This window comes from Oncorhynchus mykiss, chromosome 5, assembly GCF_057628025.1.
Source record: "Oncorhynchus mykiss isolate SJ-2025 chromosome 5, ASM5762802v1, whole genome shotgun sequence".
Classification (NCBI taxonomy): domain Eukaryota; kingdom Metazoa; phylum Chordata; class Actinopteri; order Salmoniformes; family Salmonidae; genus Oncorhynchus; species Oncorhynchus mykiss.
This window is the reverse complement of record NC_143026.1, coordinates 5,184,801-5,197,366: the sequence shown is the minus strand read 5'-3', so window position 1 is coordinate 5,197,366 and position 12,566 is coordinate 5,184,801. Positions and strand designations below refer to the sequence as shown.

General features: G+C 42.7%; 1 protein-coding gene across 4 annotated transcripts in view; it reads left to right on the top strand.

Moving 5' to 3' along the window:
- Positions 1–6,698: 6,698 nt before the first annotated feature.
- LOC110524934 (uncharacterized) overlaps positions 6,699–12,566 on the top strand; it is a 112,650-nt gene continuing 106,782 nt past the window's right edge. For 2 of the 4 annotated variants that reach the window (XM_090233610.1, XM_090233609.1), the window contains exon 1: positions 6,771–6,927. The gene's annotated coding sequence lies outside the window, so the exon portion shown is untranslated. Of the gene's footprint in view, positions 6,928–12,566 lie in introns of all 4 variants that reach the window. The other 2 variants (XM_090233607.1, XM_090233608.1) reach the window with 2 other exon arrangements.

The window sequence follows — 12,566 nt, the reverse complement described above, 5'->3', positions numbered from 1 at the left end:
CCTTGCAAAACAGCTCGAGCTCAGTGAGGTTGGATGGAGAGCATTTGTGAACAGCAGTTTTTAGTTCTTTCCACAGATTCTCGATTGGATTCAGGTCTGGACTTTGACTTGGCCATTCTAACACCTGGATATGTTTATTTTTTAACCATTCCATTGTAGATTTTGCTTTATGTTTTGGATCATTGTCTTGTTGGAAGACAAATCTCCGTCCCAGTCTCAGGTCTTTTGCAGACTCCATCAGGTTTTCTTCCAGAATGGTCCTGTATTTGGCTCCATCCATCTTCCCATCAATTTTAACCATTTTCCCTGTCCCTGCTGAAGAAAAGCAGGCCCAAACCATGATGCTGCCGCCACCATGTTTGACAGTGGGGATGGTGTGTTCAGCTGTGTTGCTTTTACGCCAAACATAACGTTTTGCATTGTTGCCAAAAAGTTCAATTTTGGTTTCATCTGACCAGAGCACCTTCTTCCACATGTTTGGTGTGTCTCCCAGGTGGCTTGTGGCAAATTTTAAACGACACTTTTTATGGATATCTTTAAGAAATGGCTTTCTTCTTGCCACTCTTCCATAAAGGCCAGATTTGTGCAATATACGACTGATTGTTGTCCTATGGACAGAGTCTCCCACCTCAGCTGTAGATCTCTGCAGTTCATCCAGAGTGATCATGGGCCTCTTGGCTGCATCTCTGATCAGTCTTCTCCTTGTTTGAGCTGAAAGTTTAGAGGGACGGCCAGGTCTTGGTAGATTTGCAGAGGTCTGATACTCCTTCCATTTCAATATTATCGCTTGCACGGTGCTCCTTGGGATGTTTAAAGCTTGGGAAATCTTTTTGTATCCAAATCCGGCTTTAAACTTCTTCACAACAGTATCTTGGACCTGCCTGGTGTGTTCCTTGTTCTTCATGATGCTCTCTGCGCTTTTAACGGACCTCTGAGACTATCACAGTGCAGGTGCATTTATACAGAGACTTGATTACACACAGGTGGATTGTATTTATCATCATTAGTCATTTAGGTCAACATTGGATCATTCAGAGATCCTCACTGAACTTCTGGAGAGAGTTTGCTGCACTGAAATTAAAGGGGCTGAATAATTTTGCACGCCCAATTTTTCCGTTTTTGATTTGTTAAAAAAGTTTGAAATATCCAATAAATGTCGTTCCACTTCATGATTGTGTCCCACTTGTTGTTGATTCTTCACAAAAAAATACAGTTTTATATATTTATGTTTGAAGCCTGAAATGTGGCAAAAGGTAGCAAAGTTCAAGGGGGCCAAATACTTTCGCAAGGCACTGTATGTGGTGTCCACATATTGTTATCTTAATCAGGTATGTGGTGTCCACATATTGTTATCTTAATCAGGTATGTGGTGTACACATATTGTTATCTTAATCAGGTATGTGGTGTACACATATTGTTATCTTAATCAGGTATGTGGTGTCCACATATTGTTATCTTAATCAGGTATGTGGTGTACACATATTGTTATCTTAATCAGGTATGTGGTGTACACATATTGTTATCTTAATCAGGTATGTGGTGTACACATATTGTTATCTTAAATCAGGTATGTGGTGTACACATACACATATTGTTATCTGAGTGATACTAACCTTTAATGTTTAAATGTGTAAAATTGATCGAGTGAAAACTGTTAGCGGTCTTGACAAGCAAGGCTAGCCCATGGGGCGGCAGGGTAGCCTAGTGGTTAGAGCGTTGGACTAGTAACCGGAAGGTTGTGAGTTCAAACCCCCGAGCTGACAAGGTACAAATCTGTCGTTCTGCCCCTGAACAGGCAGTTAACCCACTGTTCCCAGGCCGTCATTGAAAATAAGAATTTGTTCTTAACTGACTTGCCTGGTTAAATAAAGGTAAAATAAAAAAAATAAAATAAAATAGAATAGCATAAGACAAAATGGCGACAGATCTTCTTGAACCGATTGATTTATAGCTCCCCTGAGGTAATATTGGGGTTTGTTTTCTACTCTGTTTATATTTTCTAGGCCCTGACAATTCCCCATCCAAGTACAGAGTTGTATTTTTGTTTTGTAAAAAAACTGTATAGCCTAACACTAGCCTAAATGTGCTAACGCTAGCCTGTCAAGTCTATAGGGTTGCTATTAGATACCGCGGTTACTGTTAGCTTGCTGAGTATTGAGATGGCTGTACTGGCCTATGGTTAATTTAGCTATGTATCCCTTACATTGGATCTTTTTTTTGGAGGGGGGGGGGGGGTCTCCATGTGTGAATGCACATATGAGGATAACAGGCGTTGTGGCGGAGATACATCGCTTGTGAAAAGAGGCTACTTGCTGTTCATCCAAACCAACACTGTTTCGGATGGAAAAGTCTCATTATAATTCTATGTGACAATGGCTTTGGTAACAGTATTTGTGTATTATTTGTAGAACTGTACCAGAGAAGCCAGAGTCATTATCTTCAGACCTAATTCAACATTTAAATATCTGGCTACGTCATTATAACTTTGGATAATTTATTTACACATTATAGTTAGATGATAGTTATACATTCTGTATACTTCTGGCTCTTCTTTGGACACTGTGTTAACTAACCTCCAGACGAGCTTCAATGCCATACAACTCTCCTTCCGTGGCCTCCAACTGCTCTTAGACGCAAATAAAATCAAATGCATGCTTTTCAACCGTTGCCCTCACCCGCCTGCCCGACTAGCATCACCACCCTGCACGGTTCTGACTTAGAATATGTGGACAACTATAAATACCTAGGTGTCTGGCTAGACTGTAAACTCTCCTTCCAGACCCATATCAAACATCTCCAATCAAAAATGTAATCTAGAATCGGCTTCCTATTTCGCAACAAAGCTCCCTTCACTCATGCTGCCAAACATACCCTCGTAAACTTTATTTTCCTTTTTTCTACTGTATTATTGACTGTATGTTTTGTTTTATTCCATGTGTAACTCTGGTGTTGTTGTTTGTGTCGCACTGCTTTGCTTTATCTTGGCCAGGTCGCGGTTGCAAATGAGAACTTGTTCTCAAGTAGCTTACCTGGTTAAATAAAGGTGAAATAAATCAATAAAATAATAATAGAAATAAAAGATGGTTAACAACAAAACTATGATGTCATCAATGTGGGCAATTAGACAAATTCAATGTTGATGGCCAAATCCTCTAAAGTTAAAAGTGGCTATTTAAACCACTCTGAACCATACATGACAGTTTCTCCTGGCCAATAGACTACTTTAAGGGTAAGGAACCATCTGACTGGCTATACGGTGTACAAAAGGTAACAATCCCTTAGGTTAATTTACAAATAGGACAAAGAGTGAATTAATGGTCAAGGATTTCTTATTAAACTGAATCTGATAAGCTTTTCACATCACTGTTTTTCCATTTTAAAAAAATGTATATTATATCATTTTATTGAATAGTATTTTATGACCCCCAACTGTTCTATGTATCCTCTATTGGTTGGTCCCTACCCTGTCATGGAAGAGAGAAAGGAAAGCAAGAAAGGGACAAGTGGGAACAGCTTCAAATCAAATCAAATCAAATGTATGTCTAAAGCCCTTCGTACATCAGCTGATATCTCAAAGTGCTGTACAGAAACCCAGCCTAAAACCCCAAACAGCAAGCAATGCAGGTGTAGAAGCACAGTGGCTAGGAAAAACTCCCCTAGAAAGGCCTAAACCTAGGAAGAAACCTAGAGAGGAACCAGGCTATGTGGGGTGGCCAGTCCTCTTCTGGCTGTGCCGGGTGGAGATTATAACAGAACATGGCCAAGATGTTCAAATGTTCATAAATGACCAGCATGGTCGAATAATAATAAGGCAGAACAGTTGAAACTGGAGCAGCAGCACGGCCAGGTGGACTGGGGACAGCAAGGAGTCATCATGTCAGGTAGTCCTGGGGCAAAAAAAATAGTAAAATGGTTGAATTGAGAAGCAATGAAATATTAAAATTACTTTTGTTTTTTTCTGTGTCGTTTGTTCTATTGATTTTATTAGGCATGACTACAAGTATCACTGAAATAACGCTCCCGTAACATATTAACACATATTGTTAACATGTACTGTGACATATAAGGGACATACATGTAATACACATTGGAATACTACGTGTCACACATACAGTACATAATACAGTACATAATACAGTGCATAATACAGTACATAATACAGTACATGATACAGTACATAATACAGTACATGATACAGTACATGATACAGTACATGATACAGTACATAATACAGTACATAATACAGTATATAATACAGTACATAATACAGTACATAATAGAGTGTATAATACAGTACATAATACAGTACATAATACAGTACATAATACAGTGCATAATACAGTACATAATACAGTACATAATACAGTACATAATACAGTACATAATACAGTACATAATACAGTACATAATACAGTGCATAATACAGTGCATAATACAGTACATAATACAGTACATAATACAGTATATAATACAGTACATAATACAGTACATAATACAGTACATAATACAGTACATAATACAGTACATAATACAGTATATAATACAGTGCATCAGGAAAGTATTCAGACCCCTCCCCCTTTTTCCACATGCTACTACGTTAAAGCCTTATTCTAAAATGGCTTAAAATATTTTTCCCCTCATCAATATACACACAATACCCCATAATGACAAAGTGAAAACATGTTTTTAGAAATGTTTGCGCATTTATTTAAAAATAAAAACAGAAGTATCTTATTTATATAAGTATTCAGACCTTATGCTATGAGACTCGAAATTGAGCTCAGGTGCATCCTGTTTCCATTGATCATCCTTGAGATGTTTCTACAACTTGATTGGAGTCCATCTGTGGTCAATTCAATTGATTGGACATGATTTGGTAAGGCAGACACCTGTCTATATAAGGTCCCACAGTTGACAGTGTACGTCAGAGCAAAAACCAAGCCATGAGGTTGAAGGAATTGTCCGTAGAGCTCAGAGACAGGATTGTGTTGAGGCACAGATCTGGGGAAGGGTACCAAAACATTTCTGCAACATTGAAGGTCCCCAGGAACACAGTGGCCTCCATCATTCTTAAATGGAACATGTTTGGAACCACCAAGACTCTTACTAGAGCTGGCCGCCCGGCCAAATTGAGCAATCGGGGAAGAAGGGCCTTGGTCAGGGAGGTGACCAAGAACCCAATGGTCACTCTGACAGAGCTCCAGAGTTCCTCTGTGGAGATGGGGGAACTTTCCAGAGGGACAACCATCTCTGCAGCCCTCCACCAATCAGGCCTTTATGGTAGAGTGGCCAGAAGGAAGCCACTCCTCAGTAAAAGGCACATGACTGCCCGCTTGGAGTTTGCCAAAAGGCACCTAAATTACTCTCAGACCATGAGAAACAAGATTCTTTGGTTTGATGAAACCAAGATTGAACTCTTTGGCCTGAATGCCAAGCGTCACGTCTGGAGAAAACCTGGCATCATCCCTACGGTTGTAACGCTCGAAGAGTGATGGGAGTGGAGTCAGACGCAGAGAGCAGAGGATTCGGGAAAAAAACGCTTTAATGTCCAACAGAATAGCGTAGAACGGGTGACGCCGAACACAGGTGTAATACACTCTACCCCAAGTACAAACTGGTACCTCACCGGACAGCGAAAAAACCCAACAATAATAATGAACACATCACAGCAACAAGCACAAACACAGGCGGGCTAACCGAACTTAAACAACCCCAACCCAAAACCCCCAACAAGGAACAGGGGAAACCAGTTAGACAAAACCAAACGAAAAGGGAAAAAGGGATCGGTGGCAGCTAGTAGACCGGCGACGACGACCGCCGAGCGCCACCCGAACGGGAAGGGGATCCACCTTTGGTGATATTCGTGACAACGGTGAAACATGGTGGTGGCAGCATCATGCTGTGGGGATGTTTTTCAGCGGCAGGGACTAGGAGACTAGTCAGGATTGAGGGAAAACTAAACGGAGAAAAGTACAGAGAGATCCTTGATGAAAACCTGCTCCAGAGCGCTCAGGACCTCAGACTGGGGGCGAAGGTTCACCTTCCAACAGGACAATGACCCTAAGCGTGGCTTCGGGACGAGTCTCTGAATGTTCTTGAGTGGCCCAGCCAGAGCTTGGACTTGAAACCGATCGAACATCTCTGGAGAGACCTGAAAATAGCTGTGCAGTGACGCTCCACATCCAACCTGACAGAGCTTGAGAGGATCTGCAGAGAAGAATGGGAGAAACTCCCAAAGCTTGTAGCGTCATACCCAAGAAGACTCAAGGCTGTAATCGCTGCCAAAGGTGCTTCAACAAAGTACTGAGTAAAGGGTCTGAATACTTATGTAAAACGTTTAACTACTTGCTACTTTGCAACTACTTAGCATGTTAGCTACCCTTCCCCTAACCTTAACTCTTTCTTTAACCTTAACGTTAGCGTTAGACACCTAGCTAAAGTTACCCACAACAAACTTAAATTCGTAACAAATTGTACGTTTTGCTAATCAGTAAGATACTGTACGAATTGCAATTACCTAACATATCATACGAAATGGAAGATGGACATCCACAAATTAATACATACCATATGAAACTTAACATATCGTACTAAATATAGTGTCTCCGATTTATGTACAGAATTTCACGGAATTCCAAACATGTTAGATGGTAGGGGTGCCCTGAGAACCACATACAGCAACTGCCCTAAATACCTCCAGGCAATTAGCGTAACGCTAAATCATTTTACGGCGACATATTGAGGCCAATATCACCTAGTTACAGGGACCTACCTACACACCACAATGTGAGTGACAGGCTGAGCTGCGTGCGTCAGGTACGTTAACGCCTTCCTCTGAGGCAACTGCACGGGTGTTACCGTCCAGACACCACGAGGATTCCGTTTACTTCTGATCTTGGGCGCGCGCTCTCACGGTAAACGAAAAAGGTAAGTCAAGAAGCGCATTTTTTTTCTAACCGCTGGGGTCTATTTGAACTGATAAAGGACTGAACTTTCCGCTTATATCAATTTGTAATCCTATACAGTTGCGTGTATAACGTGTAAGAATTACAATTATGTTATGTAAATCAAGGTGATTTTACCAGCTATACACGTTGGAGTTTTTTTTACATGTCAGACAACAAACTCTGGCTGAAATGTATGGTGACAGATTTGAACAAAGCGTTAAATAATGAACCTTATCCTATGGCGTATTGTACATCTTTGAGATTTGGGTATTCTTATATATGTATTATTATATATTATTTTTTATTATATATTATTATTATTATAGTATTATTAGACCATGCGTTTGTTCTTCTATGGACGACTCTGCACTCTGTGATAACAGAATACCTTGACTAATACAAAGATAATCAGAGGGAAAACACAGACAGACGCCACATGGGCATGCGGTATGACAGTATATAGGCCTATATGTTACCTGTCGAAAGAAAAATAAAAACGTTATGGTTTAATTATTGAACGTCATATAGCCTGGAAAAGTTCCTCTGCTTGAGCTAAAAGGTGTCGTTTTTGTTAGACATTTTAATTTAACCTTCTTGTCATGACAAATGCCAACCCTTCCTTTTGTATAGGCTAGACATAGCTCGAGATGTTCTGTTCAAATAGAGGCTAGCCAACCCCTAACCTGAAAAAGAGAGATTTGTTGATCTAGGATACTTGTAGGTATTGCAACAGACAGTGAACATGACTGGGTGAAAGTGAAAGTGACTGGGTGAAAGTGACTGGGTGAAAGTAACGGGGTGAAAGTGACAGTTAAAGTGACTGGGTGAAAGTGACAGTTAAAGTGACTGTGTGAAAGTGACTGTGTGAAAGTGACTGGGTGAAAGTGACTGGGTGAAAGTAACAGGGTGAAAGTGACAGTTAAAGTGACTGGGTGAAAGTGACTGGGTGAAAGTGACAGTTAAAGTGACTGTGTGAAAGTGACTGGGTGAAAGTGACTGGGTGAAAGTGACAGTTAAAGTGACTGGGTGAAAGTGACTGGGTGAAAGTGACTGGGTGAAAGTGACTGTGTGAAAGTGACAGTTAAAGTGACTGGGTGAAAGTGACTGGGTGAAAGTGACAGTTAAAGTGACTGGGTGAAAGTGACTGTGTGAAAGTGACTGGGTGAAAGTGACTGGGTGAAAGTGACAGTTAAAGTAACGGGGTGAAAGTGACTGGGTGAAAGTGACTGGGTGAAAGTGACTGTGTGAAAGTGACAGTTAAAGTGACTGGGTGAAAGTGACTGGGTGAAAGTAACTAGGTGAAAGTAACTGGGTGAAAGTGACTGGGTGAAAGTGACAGTTAAAGTGACTGGGTGAAAGTGACTGGGTGAAAGTGACAGTTAAAGTGACTGGGTGAAAGTGACTGGGTGAAAGTGACAGTTAAAGTAACTGGGTGAAAGTGACTGGGTGAAAGTGACAGTTAAAGTGATTGGGTGAAAGTAACTGGGTGAAAGTAACTGGGTGGAAGTGAAAGTGACTGGGTGAAAGTGACTGGGTGAAAGTGACAGTGACTGGGTGAAAGTGACTGGGTGAAAGTGATTGGGTGAAAGTGACTGGGTGAAAGTGACAGTTAAAGTAACGGGGTGAAAGTAACTGGGTGAAAGTGAAAGTGACTGGGTGAAAGTGACTGGGTGAAAGTGACAGTTAAAGTGACTGGGTGAAAGTAACTGGGTGAAAGTAACTGGGTGAAAGTGAAAGTGACTGGGTGAAAGTGACAGTGAAAATGACTGGGTGAAAGTGACAGTTAAAGTGACTGGGTGAAAGTAACTGGGTGAAAGTGACTGGGTGAAAGTGACAGTTAAAGTGACTGGGTGAAAGTGACTGGGTGAAAGTGACTGGGTGAAAGTGACAGTTAAAGTGACTGGGTGAAAGTGACAGTGAAAATGACTGGGTGAAAGTGACAGTTAAAGTGACTGGGTGAAAGTGACTGGGTGAAAGTGACAGTTAAAGTAACTGGGTGAAAGTGACTGGGTGAAAGTGACAGTTAAAGTGATTGGGTGAAAGTAACTGGGTGAAAGTAACTGGGTGGAAGTGAAAGTGACTGGGTGAAAGTGACTGGGTGAAAGTGACAGTGACTGGGTGAAAGTGACTGGGTGAAAGTGATTGGGTGAAAGTGACTGGGTGAAAGTGACAGTTAAAGTAACGGGGTGAAAGTAACTGGGTGAAAGTGAAAGTGACTGGGTGAAAGTGACTGGGTGAAAGTGACAGTTAAAGTGACTGGGTGAAAGTAACTGGGTGAAAGTAACTGGGTGAAAGTGAAAGTGACTGGGTGAAAGTGACAGTGAAAATGACTGGGTGAAAGTGACAGTTAAAGTGACTGGGTGAAAGTAACTGGGTGAAAGTGACTGGGTGAAAGTGACAGTTAAAGTGACTGGGTGAAAGTGACTGGGTGAAAGTGACTGGGTGAAAGTGACAGTTAAAGTGACTGGGTGAAAGTGACAGTGAAAATGACTGGGTGAAAGTGACAGTTAAAGTGACTGGGTGAAAGTGAAAGTAACTGGGTGAAAGTGACAGTTAAAGTAACGGGGTGAAAGTGAAAGTGACTGGGTGAAAGTGACAGTGAAAATGACTGGGTGAAAGTGACAGTGAAAATGACTGGGTGAGAGTAGCATTTATATGGGAGAGAGAACAGCCTTTTCTGAGTCTCTCCTAATGTTTAATGGGGGACATTATTTTCTTTCACACGACCAACCAAATAAAAGGAGTACACCGACCAGCTAAACTTGAATAGCACTAGTTTCTGAAATGGCACCCTATTCCCTTTTGCCAGGTCGCAATTGTAAATGAGAACTTGTTCTCAACTTGCCTACCTGGTTAAATAAAGGTGGAATAAAAATAAATAAATAGTGCACTACTTTTAACCAGGTTACCATATAGCTCTGGTCAAAAGCAGCGCCCTATATGGGATTTGGGACGTTCTCTCTCTGGTGGCTGCTAATGCTGTACCCACCAGGGGCTCTCTCTAACTCCTCATTCCTACTTTAATACACTGTTATTAACATGTACCGGGGATTAGTTTGAATGTAGTGGCCTCTTGTTTTTGCCGTTGCTTAGTTGAGAAGTTAATTAAGCGGTTGCAAAGTAAATGTATTTTCAGTCTGTAGCAGTAAAAGCATGTTGGAGTAAATTGAGCAGAAGTGGCTCCAGAAAAAGGCTACTGTAGGCCTGTGCAGACAAGGATACTGTAGGCCTGTACAGACAAGGCTACTGTAGGCCTTTACAGACAAGGCTACTGTATGGCCTGTGCAGACAAGGCTACTGTAGGCCTGTGCAGACGAGGCTACTGTAGGCCTGTGCAGACGAGGCTACTGTAGGCCTGTACAGACAAGGCTACTGTAGGCCTGTGCAGACAAGGCTACTGTAGGCCTGTACAGACAAGGCTACTGTAGGCCTTTACAGACAAGGCTACTGTAGGTCTATGCAGACAAGGCTACTGTAGGCCTGTACAGACAAGGCTACTGTAGGCCTGTGCAGACAAGGCTACTGTAGGCCTGTGCAGACAAGGCTACTGTAGGCCTGTGCAGACAAGGCTACTGTAGGTCTGTTCAGACAAGGCTACTGTAGGCCTGTACAGACAAGGCTACTGTAGGCCTGTGCAGACAAGGCTACTGTAGGCCTGTGCAGACAAGGCTACTGTAGGCCTGTAACGACAAGGCTACTGTAGGTCTATGCAGACAAGGCTACTGTAGGCCTGTACAGAAAAGGCTACTGTAGGCCTGTACAGACAAGGCTACTGTAGGCCTGTTCAGACAAGGTTACTGTAGGCCTGTGCAGACAAGGCTACTGTAGGCCTGTACAGACAAGGCTACTGTAGGCCTGTGCAGACAAGGCTACTGTAGGCCTGTACAGACAAGGCTACTGTAGGCCTGTGCAGACAAGGCTACTGTAGGCCTGTACAGACAAGGCTACTGTAGGCCTGTACAGACAAGGTTACTGTAGGCCTGTACAGACAAGGCTACTGTAGGCCTGTGCAGACAAGGCTACTGTAGGCCTGTACAGACAAGGCTACTGTAGGCCTGTGCAGACAAGGCTACTGTAGGCCTGTGCAGACAAGGCTACTGTAGGCCTGTGCAGACAAGGCTACTGTAGGCCTGTGCAGACAAGGCTACTGTAGGCCTGTGCAGACAAGGCTACTGTAGACCTGTACAGACAAGGCTACTGTAGGCCTGTGCAGACAAGGTTACTGTAGGCCTGTACAGACAAGGCTACTGTAGGCCTGTGCAGACAAGGCTACTGTAGGCCTGTACAGACAAGGCTACTGTAGGCCTGTACAGAAAAAGGCTGCTGTAGGCCTGTGCAGACAAGGCTACTGTAGGCCTGTGCAGACAAGGCTACTGTAGGCCTGTGCAGACAAGGCTACTGTAGGCCTGTACAGACAAGGCTACTGTAGGCCTGTGCAGACAAGGCTACTGTAGGCCTGTGCAGACAAGGCTACTGTAGGCCTGTGCAGACAAGGCTACTGTAGGCCTGTGCAGACAAGGCTACTGTAGGCCTGTGCAGACAAGGCTACTGTAGGCCTGTGCAGACAAGGCTACTGTAGGCCTTTACAGACAAGGCTACTGTAGATCTATGCAGACAAGGCTACTGTAGGCCTGTGCAGACAAGGCTACTGTAGGCCTGTACAGACAAGGCTACTGTAGGCCTGTACAGACAAGGCTACTGTAGGCCTGTACAGACAAGGCTACTGTAGGCCTGTTCAGACAAGGCTACTGTAGGCCTGTGCAGACAAGGCTACTGTAGGCCTGTGCAGACAAGGCTACTGTAGGCCTGTACAGAAAAAGGCTGCTGTAGTAACGGCTTGGAGATATGAACAGTATTTCAGGAAAACCTATGGTAATCCAAAGTACCATGCCGTTGTTTTCAGCGCTAATGACGAGATGTGGTGAGAATTATTTGTCAAGGTTGAAGACTCCTGAAGAAGTGAAAAGACAAAAGCACGATTATCTGTCAACCCAAATGTGTGGTTTTCATTAAACTGTTACTGAGTAAGACGTGTTGGTAGCACATCAATAGGTCTCCATTTCATTCCCACAGGAAGGAAGAGATAGGCCTACCAGCAACCCACGCATATATCTGAGACTCCCTCCCGCCCTGATACCTACCTACCTACCTGCCTAAATTACTGTAGAGCAGAGCTATGTGAACAGAGATATGCCATTAATCAAGATTTAGGTGATTTCAAGTATTAGCACTATACAAACACAAAACAGTCCCTTCGACACAGGAGAGAGAAAGAGCCTGCAACTTGCTCCATGATCACATCATCATCACCTGGCAGGTCACTGTTGTTTTTTCTGTCGAAACAGAAGACCGTGGAAACAAGACCTGTTAGGATCCTTTTGTTCTTCAGACAGTCAAAGGTGACTGACTGTTCTTTACATGAAGTGCACTGTTGTAAGCATTTGACAATTACAACCGTACAGCTCACCTTGTTCAGAGGATTTCCATATTTAGGTTTAGAATAACTGTCAAATAGTAATGGAAGAGGTGTGTTGTTATGTACAGATACAATTATCTCAGCTCACCCCCCTCACACTTCCTCCATTACTTCCTCTAGAAATGCAAACATTCATTTTGTTT